At 51.8% G+C, this 15,905-nt stretch overlaps 1 long non-coding RNA gene across 1 annotated transcript; it reads right to left on the bottom strand.

Moving 5' to 3' along the window:
• Positions 1-4,379: 4,379 nt before the first annotated feature.
• Positions 4,380-15,636, bottom strand: LOC135329778 (uncharacterized). Its single transcript, XR_010391459.1, has 5 exons — positions 15,541-15,636; positions 14,669-14,746; positions 11,204-11,275; positions 11,001-11,098; positions 4,380-4,441 (listed from the first exon to the last, which is right to left on the bottom strand). It is a non-coding gene; the product is annotated as an uncharacterized LOC135329778 (long non-coding RNA).
• Between the last annotated feature and the right edge of the window lie 269 nt (positions 15,637-15,905).

Genomic DNA, 15,905 nt, shown 5'->3' on the forward strand with positions numbered 1-15,905 from the left:
TCAATGTCAATAGTCACCAGCGCATACCAAGAGTAAAACTGGCTCAAGAGTGAAAGCTAGAGATGTCAAGTCATGACCAAGAGGTATCAATGCCTATCGAGAGGCTTCCAGTTAGGATTGTAGTCGGTTTACAGATCCCTATGCATTGCAGGGTTTTGGTACCAGTCTTATCTACAGTCCTGGTAGTGTGCAGTCTACTGACTAACAATTGCCCTTGGGAACACCAAGCCTGTGGGCTTTTCTGCCCTTTCTCCTCTCTAAGCCCTGGGAAGTGGAGGCACTTGCCAGATTATTCAGGAGAGGCTGCTGTGAGTCACAAGGGAGGTAAACTCTCGTGGGGACAATGCATCAAACCCACAGCTGTGGACTACCAGGCTTGTCTTCTGGGCACCGGGACCCAGGTGCTGGTGGAAGCAATGCTGCCTAGAAGGTTACCTTGCAGACCCTGGAGCCCTTGCTTTGCTTAAGGAAAACATGCAAGGGTTTCAACTGTGGGCCCCTTACAGGACCAGCCAAGGCAGCTTCACGGGAGCACTTGCAGGCAGCATTTTGGCCAGAATAAAATCTGGTCCCGGACGCAAGGGATGTTTTGTGTGCCCAGGGAGAGCTGTAGGCTTCTGAGCTAGGCCTCTTAAGGTCACAAGAGTCACCTGACAGGTGGGACTACTCTGTGTGCGTGGTGGGGGTATCTAGTTATTGTAAAGCCTGAAAGAAGCACAAAGCTTATGTGGCTGTGACTTTTCCATCCCTCCCAAATTCTGTTTAGGAAAATACAGTTCCAAAGGGGACTCCAAACAGCCCCTTCCCTGAGGGAGCTCTTATGTGATCCCATGTGTCCCTAGAGAATCCACATGCCAGAGATGCCGCACAAACATCAGCCCTGGCGGACAAGTTCCAGCTGCAGGTTTTGTTATCTTTGGTGCCAACAGGAATCCAGTCATGCCTGGAAAGCTGGCTTCAAGACTCTTCTCCTGGCAGTGCCTCTGAGCATGGCAGACTTGCCAGGCCAAAGGACTGTTCTCCTACTGTGGCTAACAAGGCCATGAGGTGCTGGCTGTATCGGCCTATGATTGTGCCCCAAGTCACTGTTGAATGTGTGGTTCTTTTGGAGCTTTGGAGATCATGGCTGCCTTTCCTGTAAGATGCAGAGATATGCTGGCATTTTTCCATTTGCGCAAAGCAGCGATCTCTGGCCATAAGGGCCTGTCTGCCTGGAAGTCCAAAGCAGCCCTTAAAGTGTGTGTGTGCTAAAGGTGAGACTAAGCAAGGTGTCAGCAAAGGAAGGGGTCCAGAGCAAACAGACTGGGGAGGCTGCAGCCTGCACCTAGGCCTCAAGCAGGCCACTGTAGGCACATCCCAGCTTCCATTTTAAAGGTTTTTCAGCTCTCGTACCAGCAGCAAGAATTTGTGCTGATCCAAAGCTTGACTTCTAGCTTAACTACTGCAAGATGCCTCTGCAGCCCTGCAGAAGGAAAGATGGAATCCTGCATGCTAATTTTTGTCTCCCTGGGGAGCCCACGGCTGGGCATGAGGCTTGCTTTTGCTCCATAGTTAATGGTGGGGCAATACTGCAGCTTTGAAGTCTGAAAACCACAGGCAGTGGGGTGTGCAAGGCATTGCAAGTTGCCCTTCCTCTGGCCACACTCTCTAGGTGGCCTCGAGGCAGGCGTTTCTGTGTTAAAGTCTCTGCTTTGGGAATGGTGGCATGTGAGGCATTTCTGAAACCAGCCATCGAGGAGGTGAGAATCCACACCATCTCTCCAGGAGCTTGTGGAAGAATTAGGCTTAGGCTTATGGAGGCCCAGTCCAGTGTCCTAACCCTGTGCTTACATGGCTGACCCTCGTGAGAGGAGACTGCCGCTTGAATGCCTGTCTTAGTGCAGTGTGCAGAGCAAATTGTGCAGGACTTGATCAACATGCAGGGAAGAGGGAGGAGCTGGTTCTTCCATTCCCTGGGTCAAAGGTTGCTGGTCCACCTGAAAACATCCTCCCGTCTTGGCGGTTGCCTTCCTGTCCCATGCCCTTCCCTCACCAGGTTTCTTGTGGCTCTGTGAGCTTCCCCAGGGACACTGCACATGGTGGGGCTGCACCTTCACATGGCATTCATGTTGGACCCTAGGAGGGACTTTATTCCCTTCCCTCTCTTGAAGCTGGCAACAGGGCTGAAAAGTGTTTTCAAAGTTGGCAACTGGTTTACTACGTTCCTCTGGAAAGGAAGAGTCAACCTGGGCTCACTTTAAAAAGAGCACAGAGGATCCTGGACTTGCTTGAATACGGCTGTTTTACCTGTTCTGCCTTACCTCTAGTAGTCATGGCTCGAGTGGTTGGCACCAGAGCAATGCCATTCATGTGGGACTTTTTGTCACCCTTCAGTGCATGTTTAATGCCACTAGTGTTACTACCATCACAGTCCTTTGGACTCTCTTTCCCACCCAGCCTCCTCAGACTTTTCTCTAGTTGAAGACTTTCAGGTTCTGGGCTGGGAAGACCATTGCTCTAACCCCCAGCAGCCTCTGCTGTCACATTAGCACTCTTACTCATTCCTCAGAGCTGGACAGTCATCCTTCGCAGCCCATCCTTCCCGTCTCTGCCCCCGTGGCCATCCTTGTTCAGTGCAGCGAGTTCAAGAATAACTGTTTCGCTCCAGGTCTCATCGGCACTCCGCCATTCTCATGAAGGAAACCTTAAGGACAGCCCGAGTTGGGAAACCATGTTCATGATGGGACTGAGGGCGTCCCTTGGTGGAGGGCAACTCTCTCTCACAGCTCCCCTCATACATCCAACCCTGCCATAAGCACCGTGCATTACACCCACACAGAAATGACCAAAACAGCCAAGCACTCCCGCCATTTTAGCCCAACAGTTTTATTATTCAGAATATGCAACAGAGGTCAACTCAAGCTGTTGTGGAGATTTTCATTTTCCATGGCAAGCTCATCCTTTTTTCTTGCTCTTCCTGAATGCGCTCCACCTGCCTCTGGACTTGGATCTTCTCTGCTGGAGGCAGCAGCATTATTGGCTAGTGCTGCTCCTCTGCAACAATGAGAATGGGTTTCAGTACTCACTGCTAGGAAGGAAGAGTCCCATCAAGAAAGCTTACAGCAGACATCTCAACAGAGCATTCTCAACAGCTCACCAGGCACTCCACGACACTATCACTACAGTTGCTTCATTGTTAAAAGCAGCCATCTGATAAAGAAGGTCGGAAAAGAGCAACACAGTGCTTTATCTTTCTCCGCAGGGAAGTGACTATCCAAGCCAACAGCATTGCAAACTGTATGCAAGCTGAGACTGAACTCGAGACTGTGGCAAGGAATACCCAATAGTCCTTTTGTGGGTCTTTATCATCTGCAGCCTTTGCATTCTTCTCACAACCAAAACCTGGATGGAAGGAGGCAATTTCCTACTTCATTGTGTTCTGCACTACTGGTAGTCTCCCCATGTGGTTGGGATGCCCAGGAAATTTGATATTCCATGTTGTTCCTAGCGCTGATTCTGGTGCCTAAGCACAGGAGGGCAGAAAAGATCATTTACATGCCGCATGGACAAGAGCCCAATGGCCAGGGAAAGCCTGAACCATCACTACCCCTAACAGTGCCTCTGGGTTTGGGGGGAGGGATATTTGCTGGGGACCTTGGAGTCACCAAGCCTGCAATAGACTAGGAAAACAAAAAAGAATACTCAAAAGGCACAAGTAAAGGAAGAGAGACTACTTACCCCTGCAATCTCCCTGAGGCTTAAGGGAAGGATCCAGCTGAGAAGCTGCAGAAGCACTGCCTACAGGGACATCTGTAATCACAGGCGGAGAACAAATACGTGTTAGGAAAGCAACTCTAGTGCATGGAAGGGGCTGTGGTCCTCACCTGGGACAAGCTCAAGATTCTCACAGCGGCAGAGGGGCTTGCCAGGCCTTTGGGTAGGGGCATGGCAGCTCGCATAGGAAACAAATATTCACGACTCACCCATGGGATTCCCCACAGACTCAAAAGCGGCATCCAGCTGAGAAGCTGCAGAGCCACCATCATCTACAGCCACAGCTGTAATCAGAGAGACAAGAAGAGCTTCTGTTACATATTTCTGTAGGCTGCTTCAGATCACAGTGGTAGCAAATGAACGTGGGAGCTCTAATTACACCATGGTGCTTGTCTCACCCTGCCACCCCTGAACATTTTGCAAATGCTTAGCAGGTGCCTGCACAGGCATCATATTGGTACCAATACAAGCATGCAGGGAGCTGCTGGGGGAAAGAATGACCTGGACTTCATACAAGCTCAGCATTGGCCGAGGACTTATTCAGTGAAATGTCACAGAAATAAAATATTGAAAAGTAAAGGCTCCTTCCATGAAGGGAATAAATCTTGACCACTTACCCTGGCATTCCTCTGATGCTCCAAAACAGGATCCAGGTGAGAAGCTGGAAGAGCTCTGTGTGCAGGAACGTCTGTAAGCAAACAGAGATAAGGAGAGTTTTCATTACAGGCTGCAACACACTTCTGCAGAAGTGAATTTGCACTGAACGGAAGGGGAACCAAAATGGTGATGGCTGCACTCCCCACACCAGCAGCCAGGGCGGGCTCCTCTGCGGTCACCTGCGGCCAAGGAGACACCTGAACTTTGCTCTCCCACTTTGCCATTTCTCCCACACAGGCACCACCTCCTCTTCCTTCGCCCTCCGCTCTTCCAAACACCACTCGCATTCTCCATGTTGTCAGGACTCATCTCTCACTTAGGCATCCCCACAAGACTGCTCAGTACCTCGGTGCATTGGGAAAAAGGAGTATTTCCTGCCATGGGCAGAGGAGAATCAGGCCCTGACAGGGGTGCAGTGGCCCCACACTGTGGACGGGCTCCCAGGGCTGCAGCGCTGGGCCCCATCGGCCCCCTGGCTGGGCGAGGCCATAGCTGATGTGAGGGTGCTGGGGGAGCGGCGTGTGGCACCCTGCCTCTGAGCAGGAGCAGTGGGGTACCGAAAACTGCAGGTCAAAAACCAGGCACACCCGCACCCACACAGCTTTGATTTTGTTTGTCTGCACCAACCACCCAAATCTGGTGTCCTCTCAAGTTCTTCTTGGCCTGTACTGTGTTGACTTGCCTTTTCTGCCCATGCTGGGGAGGAGAGCTAGCTTTGGGAAACAGCGGGGCCTGAGGTACTCCACAGTATGGCACAGCATTGGGAGTGTTGAGGTGGAAATGTTAGTGTCCTTTTCCAAAGCAACGCCTAGAGCTGGGAAGGTGTCATCACCACCAGCTGAGCTGCTCTGACAGCCAGGCTGAGGAGTACATCGGGAATTTCTGGCAATAGGTAACATGGTGATTTCTGTTGCCAAATTCCCTGGGAGTGGACTGTAGCCATCGCAATTCTCACTCCCTACGGCAATCTCACCCTTCTTGGTTCCTCTTCCTGTCTTTGCTTTGCCTTTGGCTCTGTTTGGGGCTTCTCTTTTAGCCACAGTGTCAGTATTAGGGAATACTCACAACAGTAGGGACAGGCTTCAGAAAGGAATGCTCATTGATAAGAACCAAGAGGTCAATGAAAAACCCTTGCACCCAAAATCACAATAGAGTACCGTCAATACCTAACTTGGCCCTCCAGAAGACAAGAGCTGTAAACTCCTCATTGTTAACGGCAACTGTCTACTATAGAATTTTAGGAAAGAAAGCCAGCTCACTGTTTCCTCTTCCTCAGCAGCAAAGTAACTATGAAACACAACACTGCTGCAGCCAGGAGGAAACCCAAGACTGTGGCAGTGACCGCCATGCGATGCTTCTGTACATCTTTTGGAGGTGCACCATCTGCACTTCTCTCACCAGCCACATCTGGAGCAAATTACACAAAGCCATGTGTTCTTGTGTTTTGCGCTACTGAGAATCTCAGAACGTGTTTGACGTTCCCAGGAAATCTTTCTCACTTTCTTTGCAGCTCTGAAGGAGTGAAACCTCAGGGACTGCAACGGTTCCTTGCTTTTGGAAGCAGCAAAGGGAACTCCCAACTCACTGCAAGTGAATGCCCTCTGAAGTCTCTCTTTAGCCTTTCAGCTTTGTTTACATTCTGGGATGGCCATAATCCACTTTCCCCAATTTGATGGGTTTGCTCTCCCCTTCTGGTGATCTTTTACATTCCACAATTCCTTCTGGGCTCTCTCACCTTTCTGCAGTTCAACAGTGCTGTTGCATGGAGGCATGCTCTGACCCTCTGTGACAAGTTGCCCCACTGAACAGGACTCACTGGGCTAGAAGGAGAGCACATGGGAGAGCTCATCTGCTTTACCAATAACTCCTTTGAGTGACGTGGTCAAAAACCATCCCAGGGTCAGGGAGTGCTGCCCTGACTCTTCCCTCCCAGCTCTGCACCCTCACCCCAAGGGGACAGAGTCAGGCTCTCTTGAGCTCCTGCTTCCATAGCCAGGGATACAGCTAGTCCCAGCTATGCTGTAGCCCAGCTCCAATTGAAATGACGATGGCTGCACTCCCCACACCAGCAGCCAGGGCCAGCCCCTTGGTGGCCACCTGCGGCAAAGGAGACACCTGAACCTTGCTCTCCCGCTTTGCCATTTCTCCCACACAGGCACCACCTCCCCTTCCTATGCCCTCCGCTCTTCCAAACACCATTCATATGCTCCACGTTGTCAGGACTCGTCTCTCACTTAGGCATCCCCGCAAGACTGCTCAGTACCTTGGTGCTTTGGAAAAAAGGAGTATTTCCTGCCATGGGTGGCATCTGACTTGTACATCCCCCAGCTTCTACAGTGAAAGGCTCAGTTCTTCAAGACTGGCCATAGCTAGCATCCAGATGTGTTCTGTCCCTTTCCAGACTCTGGCAGGAATTTCCCTCCCCCTGCACCAAAAGCTACATGACTTTAAGACGCCAGATGTGCAAATACATCTCTTCCTACAGACCCAGGTTTCCAAGGGCAAGTAGGTGGCTTTGCAACAAAACCTGGACATGCAGCTGCTGTCACAGTATGGATTTCTTCTAAGAGCTTGTTGCCTCCTTATTTCCAGAAGCAAAGGCTGCTCTGAGGCACTTGGCTTTGGCCTTTCTTTGACTTGAGGAGCCAAAAAAAGCCTTTGCCTCTGGAGGTCGCTGAGAAACAGGCTCTTGTTGAGTCTGCTCCAACTCACAGGGCTGGTTGCTGAGACTTCACAGCATGACTACATTTCCTTCCTGTTTCTGGGAAATGGCGTTTACTTTACTGTCATTCTCTTGACACAGGTGAGCAGCTGAGGCCATCAGTGTGTCTTGCCCCTGGGTCTCTGTGGTGGAGCAGGGAATTGGGTCGAGACCTCTAGAATCACGAAGACCCCAGCCTCGTCACAACTGCCCTCCAGCTGGGTCTCTGCAGCACCCTGACTTGGGGCTTTGGCAAAACACCCTCTCAAACTCTGCTTAGAAAGATTTCAATTCAACAGTGGTATGTTACACATCCGTACTGCCTGTCAGTGGGCAGCACAGGGCTGGGTTCACCTGAGATTTCCTTAACAGTTGCTGTCATCCTACAAAGAACGTGAGAACAACTTCTGTAATTTGCCCTTTGTGGGGGGATGCTCCCAGCTTCCCCCCCCCATCTGGTGCCAGTTACAAGCAGTCTGCATTCCTGTGCCTCGCACTCCAAAATGGAGGACATCAAGACTTTGAAATAAGGCCTGCTTGGGTGCCAGGACCTTGAGAAACAAAACCTCCTCTCGTTGCTGGGGCAGTGTTAATTACTGCAGTCTGGAATTATCTCCTCCTTGTCAGGACCTTGAGAAACAAAACCTGCTTTCACTGCTAGGGCAGTGTTAATCATCGTGGACTGGAATTAACTCCTTTTTACCCCAGCTATGGGATCTCTCCTTGGAACCACCACTCCAAGAGTAAAGCAGTCATTCGCAAACTCCTTTCTTCAGTGCTGAAGAGTGCTCAAGGCAGCTAGCCTGTCGTTGTGGGTGTTTGGACCCCCCCCCCCCCAATGACTGTGGGTGTGATCGTCATAACAACGATGGAGGAGAGCTGAACCCTGCAGCAGCCAAGAGCTAGGGACTGAGACTGCACGAAGAGAACCACAACTGGCCTCACAACTCCACCTCCACCTTCCCCTAAGGGGTATAAATAGGTTGGCCCCGGAGGCTGTCTGGGGCTCTTTGTGGGTGACAGTGGGTCCGTCAACTTGTGGATCCCCTGGGGAGGGGGATGCCCTCCTGCAGTTCCTTCCCTGGGATTGAGTGTATGTTGGCTGCTGAGGCAATGCATGGGTAAGATCAGTTAGAATTAGTCTGCCTAGTTCATTTGTTTGGGTAGTTACAGTTAGTATAAATTAGCTAGCTTTGTCTGTTACTGAGTAGTTGTCATTAGCATAGCTTTTAGTGTAATTAGAAAGTGTTCCAGTTGAGCTAAGTTTCTGTTAATAAGGATTGTTGCTTTGTACCATTGTAGCTTGTGCAGTAAATTTTGATCTTTGAGACAAGTTGTGGAGTCGTGCAGTAGATCTCCTTCTCCCCCTCCTCCTCTCCCTCGTGCCACACACAACCTATGTGGTCTGGGACCGTAGGTAGTCTGTCGTCCCGTGACACCCTTCTAAAGGAGTCAGGGCATTAACACACCTTGGACAGTCTCCCATGCTGTACAGCCCTCAAGCGGCCTGACAGCTGCAGTAGCAGAGGCTATGTGTTTGGCTCAGTATGCTGACACTTGGCTTTGCCGAATCTGGTGGTGGGCCAGGTGACTCCCTGGGCCCACTGAGTCACTTCCAGCATGTGAAGCCCCAGCTCTTCCTCCTTTGGTCTCTCTTGAGGGCAAATGGGGTGTAACTGCATCACAAGAGGAACAGGAGAGTGTCAAGAATCAATACTCAGAATGTGCTCACAGCTGCCAACGCTTGCTCACTTTTACCAGGGCCTCCTTAGAGTCTTCTTTTTTTTGGCGGGGGGGGGGGGGGGGGCGGGGCTGGATGATGAGTCTTGATATGTAGAAATTGAATTGAGATGAGGAGTAGGTGTATCTTCTGCATTTGTGTGCTTAACTTAGCAAAAAAAAAAAGGAAAGAAGTTGCTCTCCCTTCTGTCACAGGGTACTTTACAGATATTTATTACTAAATAATCCTCGGCTGCCCCAACAAACAGTCCTAAATCCCTGCTGGGAAACCTCACAGGCTGGTGAGCAGCCCACGAGAGAAACTGCAGGGCAGTCACTGGCGCGCTGGGAGCAGCTGCCCCTCGCTGCCTGGCCCTAGCAAGGATGGACCTGGCCCCACAGGACCCAGCCTGGCCCCACAGGACCAGCCGCTCCCGGCCGGGCTGGGGGCACATGTGGGCGGGGCCAGGCCCTGAGGAGGAAGATCTGGGGGGAGGCGGATGGCAACAGGCACAGCAGGTGGCAGCTGCTGATTGGCCGGGGCTGCGTGTGGGGCATGCCCATTGGCTGTTGCTGCCCGCAGGGGCAAGTGGGGTGGGCAGCTGTGTGGGCGTGGTGGGCCTGGTTCTCCAGGGAGCTGCAGTGGGCAGTCTCTGGCTGTGGGGGGCTGGGGGCGGTTGCTGGTGGCTGGTCCGGATCCTGGGGCTGTGCGACGGTGCGTGTCGGGGGAGGCAGCTGTTCAGGACATGCGGGCTGTGGGTGCCGGGGCAGAGGAGAGCCCGGCCCTGACGGGTGCAGCGGCCCCACACTGTGGACGGGCTCCCAGGGCTGCAGCGCTGGGCCCCATCGGCCCCCTGGCTGGACGAGGCCATAGCTGATGTGAGGGTGCTGGGGGAGCGGCGTGTGGCCCCCATGGTGCCTGGCACCCTGCCTCTGAGCAGGAGCAGTGGGGTACCGAAAACTGCAGGTCAAAAACCAGGCACACCCGCACCCACACGGCTTTTGATTTTGTCTGCACCAACCACCCAAGTCTAGTGTCCTCTCAAGTTCTTCTTGGCCTGTACTGTGTTGCCTTGAAAAGGCAAAAACTTGCCTTTTCTGCCCATGCTGGGGAGGAGAGCTAGCTTTGGGAAACAGCGGGGCCTGAGGTACTCCGCAGTATGCCAGAATCTAGGAGAGCCACGTAGTCCTTCTTCTCAGTGTGCTCAACAAAGACCAATACACAACTTTCCAGGCCTCCCTGAGGAAACAAGATGGCAACTTCTGCTCCACTGAATGCTCTTAATGCTGTCTTTGGAATATGTTTCCAAAGCACAAAATCCCTGCCTGTACTGTGGACACACACACTGGGAGTGTGGAAATGTTAGTGTCCTTTTCCAAAGCAACGCCTAGAGCTGGGAAGGTGTCATCACCACCAGCTGAGCTGCTCTGACAGCCAGGCTGAGGAGCACATTGGGAATTTCTGGCAATTGAGAACATGGTGATTTCTGTTACCATAGAGAGTGAGAACTGTGATGGCTCCAGTCCACTCCCAGGCAATTTGGCAATCTCGCCCTTTTTGCTTTGCCTTTTTCCCCGCCATAGGTGGCTCCTCCTGGCTGTGACACACTGTCAGGAATCAGAGAAAGGTAAAGCCTCGGCATTGTTCAGGTACACAGCATGCAGAAGAATGCAGAACCTTCCCTCCAAACGCCTGCCTGACCTGTGAATCAGGGCATCACTTTGGGCCTCCTTTCACAGCAGGGATCCCACTTGGTGCGCCTTTTGTGTCTAGGGCCTCTAGGGACTCCCTGCAAGTTCTGAGATGCAGACACAGCAGGAGGTACAGTGGATTACAAGCCGTGTGGGGAAAAAGGCCTTCTGAGAACCAAGGCTTATCCTGGCAACTCCGCCAGTCAATATGCTTAACAGTCACATACAGTGGACTGAGCCCCAAGCTCTTACCACTCTATTCTGGGCACTTTCACAAATGCAGTGCAGAACACGCTCGTAGAAGACACCCTGGACAAGCTCTGTGGCTTGCCAATGCCTGCAAGGAGTGAAACGGTGCGTCACCACTGTGAGGCTTTGATCAATCCCTTCCTCCTGCATAGGCTACAGCTTATCCGTACATGTTTCTGAAGCTCAGGTTTGCAATGATTACGCTTGACATACACTGAAATACACCCACCATTTGCTCTCTCTCAGTGCTTCAAGATCTCCTTAGCACTTCCAAAGATTTCTGAGAAGACATGCCTGTTCTGGCCTGACACTTTCTTCGTTGAGGACCTAAACAGCAAGTATGAAGGTAAATGCCACACGAATAAAATATTCCACAGTAAACAGTGCTTCTTTCCAGTAAACCAAAAAAGGAAACAGATATTCACGACTCACCTACGGGATTCCCCAGAGTCTCAAAACTGGCACCCAGCTGAGAAGCTGCAGTGCCATCTCATACACCTGCATCTGTAATCAAAGAGACAAGCAGAGCTCCTATTACGCATTTCTGTATGCTTCTTCAGATTGGAATGGTAGTGAATGAGCGTGGGGCGCATAATTATACCAAGGCACTTGTCTTGCCCTTCCACTCCTGAGCATTTTGCAGATGCCTAGCAGGTGCCTGCACAGGCACCATCTGGCTACCAAGGGAAGCATGCAGGGAGCTGCTTGGGGAAAGGACACCCTGGACTTCACACGAGCTCTAAACTCAACCCCAACAAGCCTGCTGGCTTTGCTGCAGGTGCTGGAAGAAGCCCAAGGTCGAAGCAGCTAGCAAACAGCACTTCACCACAGAAAGCACCCCAGGGCAGAGCTCTGATGCCCTCCCAAATCCCACTTGGCTCTTTTGCATCTAGGAGTGTTGGCCAAGGACTTAAGCTACATGGCCCGTGAATCAAAAATTGAAAAATCATGCTTGAGACCAATCATGATTGGAAAAATCATGCTGGAGACCAACAGGTCTCTGCAGTCCCTCTGCAGCTGTGAGACTCTCGACTTGCATTTGCATCCACATGCTGCCATGGTCCCCTGCTATTCACTGCACTTCTGCAGAAGGTATGGGGCCTGAGAGGTGCCGCTGGTTGACGACTTCCGTGGGACACCGGCTGGCGTTACCCAATCCTGCGCTTGCATTTCCGCAATGGCATCTCCCACCCTCTGCGCCTGGCACCTGCTTCCCCCACACTGCCATCGTGCCATGTAGCCCCTCCAGGGGGGGCGGTGGGGCACCGCATACACACCTGGTGCCCAAAGCTCGGTGGGGTTATGAGGGCTCTACGTATTTATCCACCTTCTCAGCATCGCTCTAGCTGAGTTAGGGCAGCGGGGCAAATGGTGGGGGCCATCCCATTGCTGCAACACACTGCTTCCACCGCTTTGTGTTGCCCGTTCAAAGGGTTGTGCAGGGAAAGCAGTGAAGTGCTGGGCCCTGGGCTCGCTCCACTTTGTCCGCACACGTCCTGGTCTGTGCCCAGAGCGGGGTAGAGCTCTGCAGGTGGGCGAGGGCCGCCCAGGAATCGTGGCTGCCCTCAGCTCCTGTCCAGGTTCCTGCCAGTGCAGCCACGGGGCCACCAGCCAGCCTGGGGCCAGGCACTGCTGGCTCACAGGGACCTGCTCTGTGGCAGCACCGCTTCCCAGCCCCAGCCCTGGGCGGCACCGCTGCAGGGCTCAGCCCAGCCCAGGCATGGGGCTTGGCAAGTGTCCCCACCCCATGACATGGAAGAGCAATGGATGGCTTTTGTTCCTTCCCACCTCGCTGGCAACCATCCACATCTTGCCTCTGTCTGTACTGCTCCTTAGTGCAACTGGACAAGCGCTGCACTGGGCAGGGAGGCAGTGTGGCAACCAGATGCCACCTGTTAGTGCACACAGCTCTGCAAGCAGACATACTCTGGAGGCTTCCTTGTGCTCCTGTAAAGGTGCCCACAGCAGTGTCTCCAGCACTGACCGCAAAGTTCTTCTAAAACCAGGTCATTTATTATGTTTCACAAGTGCAAGCTTAGAAAGACAACAATGCAGCCTCTTTGAAACACTTGTTTTGCTGTCTGTAGTGGGAAGGTGAGAGTGTGTGGAGAGTGTAAGGAGGGACATGCTCGCAGTTAGGAGTGCAGCTGGTTTACAGATCCCTACCCATTACAGGGTTTTGGGACTAGAATTGACCAAAGTCATGGCTGCGTGCAATTTCCTAGCTAACAATCGTCCTCAGGAACAGCAGTTATCAATACCTCTTGCTATCAATGCCTGTCGATAGGCATGGATCTCAACAGGCACCGATGCCCCTCCATATCAAGAGGCATCGATGTCGATAGGCATTGATGCCTACAGAGAGCAAAAGCGGTGCAACAGTGAAAGCTAGAGGTGCCTGTTGAGATCGAGAAGTATCGATGCCAATCTATAGCTATTGTTCCCTCATGATACGGATGGAAGTCGATAGTCATTGAGGCATATTGATGTTGAGAACAGTCAATGTTGATCGTTGTCATGCCTCCCCTTGCCTCTGGTTCTGCCAAGGAGCCATCGCAACCATCTCTGCCTGTCACCTCACACACGTTCCATTTGTTTTCGTAGCCTTTGCAAGTCATTGCCGTTAGAGACTTGCAGAAAGAGTCCTTCTTTCAGGACCTAATGCTAGTATGGAAGGGCACAAAAAGGGTCCGTGGCAGTAATCTGTTGGGATAACGTGCAGAGAGTACCTTCTTTGAGGGGCATTACTCTCCCTTGGTCTTGCTTTCTTACACCTGGTTCTCAAGCTCCCCTTTCGCAGTGAAACCAGCTCTTAGCTTCCAGGGAAAGCACGCGAGAAAGAAACGAAGGAGGGGACACTGCCTTATGTGCCACAGCAGCCTTTGGGGATTTGACCGCAGGTCCACTGGAAACCAAACCCCTACCTGCAGCTCACCTCTTGACCTGCACACGTGGGAAACTCAGGATAGCTAGTGAATCATAACACTCTTCAGAACCTCCCTGCAAAACCACCGCTGCTGCATAGGAGGCTTTTTCGCTATTTCTCTTTTCGCTATTGCCTGAAGCCATAAAGCCTGCCAAAGGCCTTTTTAAGGATCCTGAGCTTGAGCTAGAGTTCTTGGGCCTGCGTTCATCCCTCTCTCCTCCCTATTGCCATTTCACTGTCTATGGGTAGAGTGCTTTCAAAGCATTACAGTGGCGACTCAGCAGCTGCTCAGCATGCGCACAGCACTTCCCAGCACTTTTGTCTGGCAGGTTCCACCATCAGCTCCATTGCTCTATTTCTTGCTGACAGTTTTGCCCAGCTATAGGCATGCAGGACTCTCAACAGCTCACCAGGCACTCCACCATACTATTCCTACACATGCTTCGTTGCTAAGAGCAGCCATGTACTAAAGAAGGTCAGAAAAGAACAACTCACTGTTTTCTCTTCCTCAGCTGGGAAGTGACTATACAAGTCAGCACTACCCCAAACAGCACCCAACCCGAGACTGCGGCAGTGAAGACCAAATGCTGCTTTTGTCGGGCTCTATGAGCTGCAACCTCTGCACCTTTCTCACCACCAAGACCTGGAGGAAAGGAGACAATCCCATACATCCCTGGGTTCTGCAGGACTGATAATCTCAGTGTGTGGTTGGGATTCCCAGGCAATTTTACATTCCGTGTTACTATCGCTGATTCTGGTCTCTTGGCACCAATGGACAAGAAAGCTCATTGACACTTCTCACGGGCAAGAGCCCACTGGCCAGTGAAAGCCTGAACCAGCGCTACCCCTACCTGTGCCCCTGGGCTTCAGGGAGGGCATGTGTGCTGGGCACCTTGGATTCCCCAGGAGGGCAATAAAACAGGAAAAAAGAGAAAATACTAAAAAAATCAAAAGGAAGAGAGACTACTTACCCCTGCGGTCTCCCTGAGGCTCAGGGAAAGGCTCCAGCCCCTGAGAAGCTGCAGAAGCTTCAGTGACTTGAGGGACATCTGTAATTACACACGGAAGAGAAAAGGGTAAAATACCTGGGGCAATACATGTGTTAGGAAAGGAACTCTAGTGCACTGAAAGGGATGTTGTCATGCCCTGGGTAGGTCTAGATTCACACAGCAGCTGATGGGTCTGCCTGACCTTTGGCTAGGGACACAGCGGCTCTCACAGTAAACCCATAGTCACGCCTCACCTCTGGGACTCCCCAGAGACTAATTGCAAGCATCTCCACACCCCAGAGACAAAAGTAATCTTCAGAAAGCCGCTCCCAGCTTGCTTTAGAACACTTCCTGTACTCTAGCACCTTAACATTAACAAACGCGGTGAAGAACACGCTTGTAGAAGAGACCCTCAACAAGCTATGCGGCTTGCCAGTGCCTGCAAGGTGGGACATGATGCGTCACTGCGGCGAGGCTCTGATCGATCCCTTTCTCCTACTCTAAAGCGTCATCCACCCGAGAAGCTGCATAGCCGTCATCTACGACCACATCTGTAGCCAAAGAGATGAGAAGAGCTCTCGTTACATAGCTCTGTAGGCTACTTCATATGTGAATGGTAGTGATTGAGCATGGCACGTAAAAATACACTAAGCCACTTGTCTCACCCTTCCACTCCTGAGCATTTTGCAAATCCTTAGTAGGTGCCTGCACAGGCAAATCTAAGCATGCGGGGAGCTGCTGGGGGAAAGGACTCTGAGCATCAGCCGAGGACTTACTCAGGTCTGTGCCATATGAAGAACATTTTCAAAGGGTAAAAGCTTATTCTGTCAAGTGAATAAAGCTTGACTACTTACCCCAGGGATCCTCCCGAGGCACGAGTACTGCATACCGCCAAAAAGTTCGGTAACCATCGCCTATAGGCAGAGCACAAACCCAACACTTTGGTGACAAGGTTTCCTTCTCCACAGAGCAGTTGCACTGAAAGGAAGAGGGGGCCAGGCAATGACATGGGACATATTTGCAGGTCGAGAGTCTCAAAGGTGACAGGCATCACCTTTTGCCTGGCACCTGGCAGCTCTCAAAGTAAAGGAATGCTCACAACTTACCCCTGGCACCCCTGTGAGGTTCAACAACTCTTGGACCACCTGAAGAGGAAGCATGATGTACAATTGCACATGAACTACATATTACAAAGGACATTCTTATTCTTGCAGATAAG

The sequence above is a fragment of the Dromaius novaehollandiae genome, chromosome 1 (assembly GCF_036370855.1).
Source record: "Dromaius novaehollandiae isolate bDroNov1 chromosome 1, bDroNov1.hap1, whole genome shotgun sequence".
NCBI lineage: Eukaryota > Metazoa > Chordata > Aves > Casuariiformes > Dromaiidae > Dromaius > Dromaius novaehollandiae.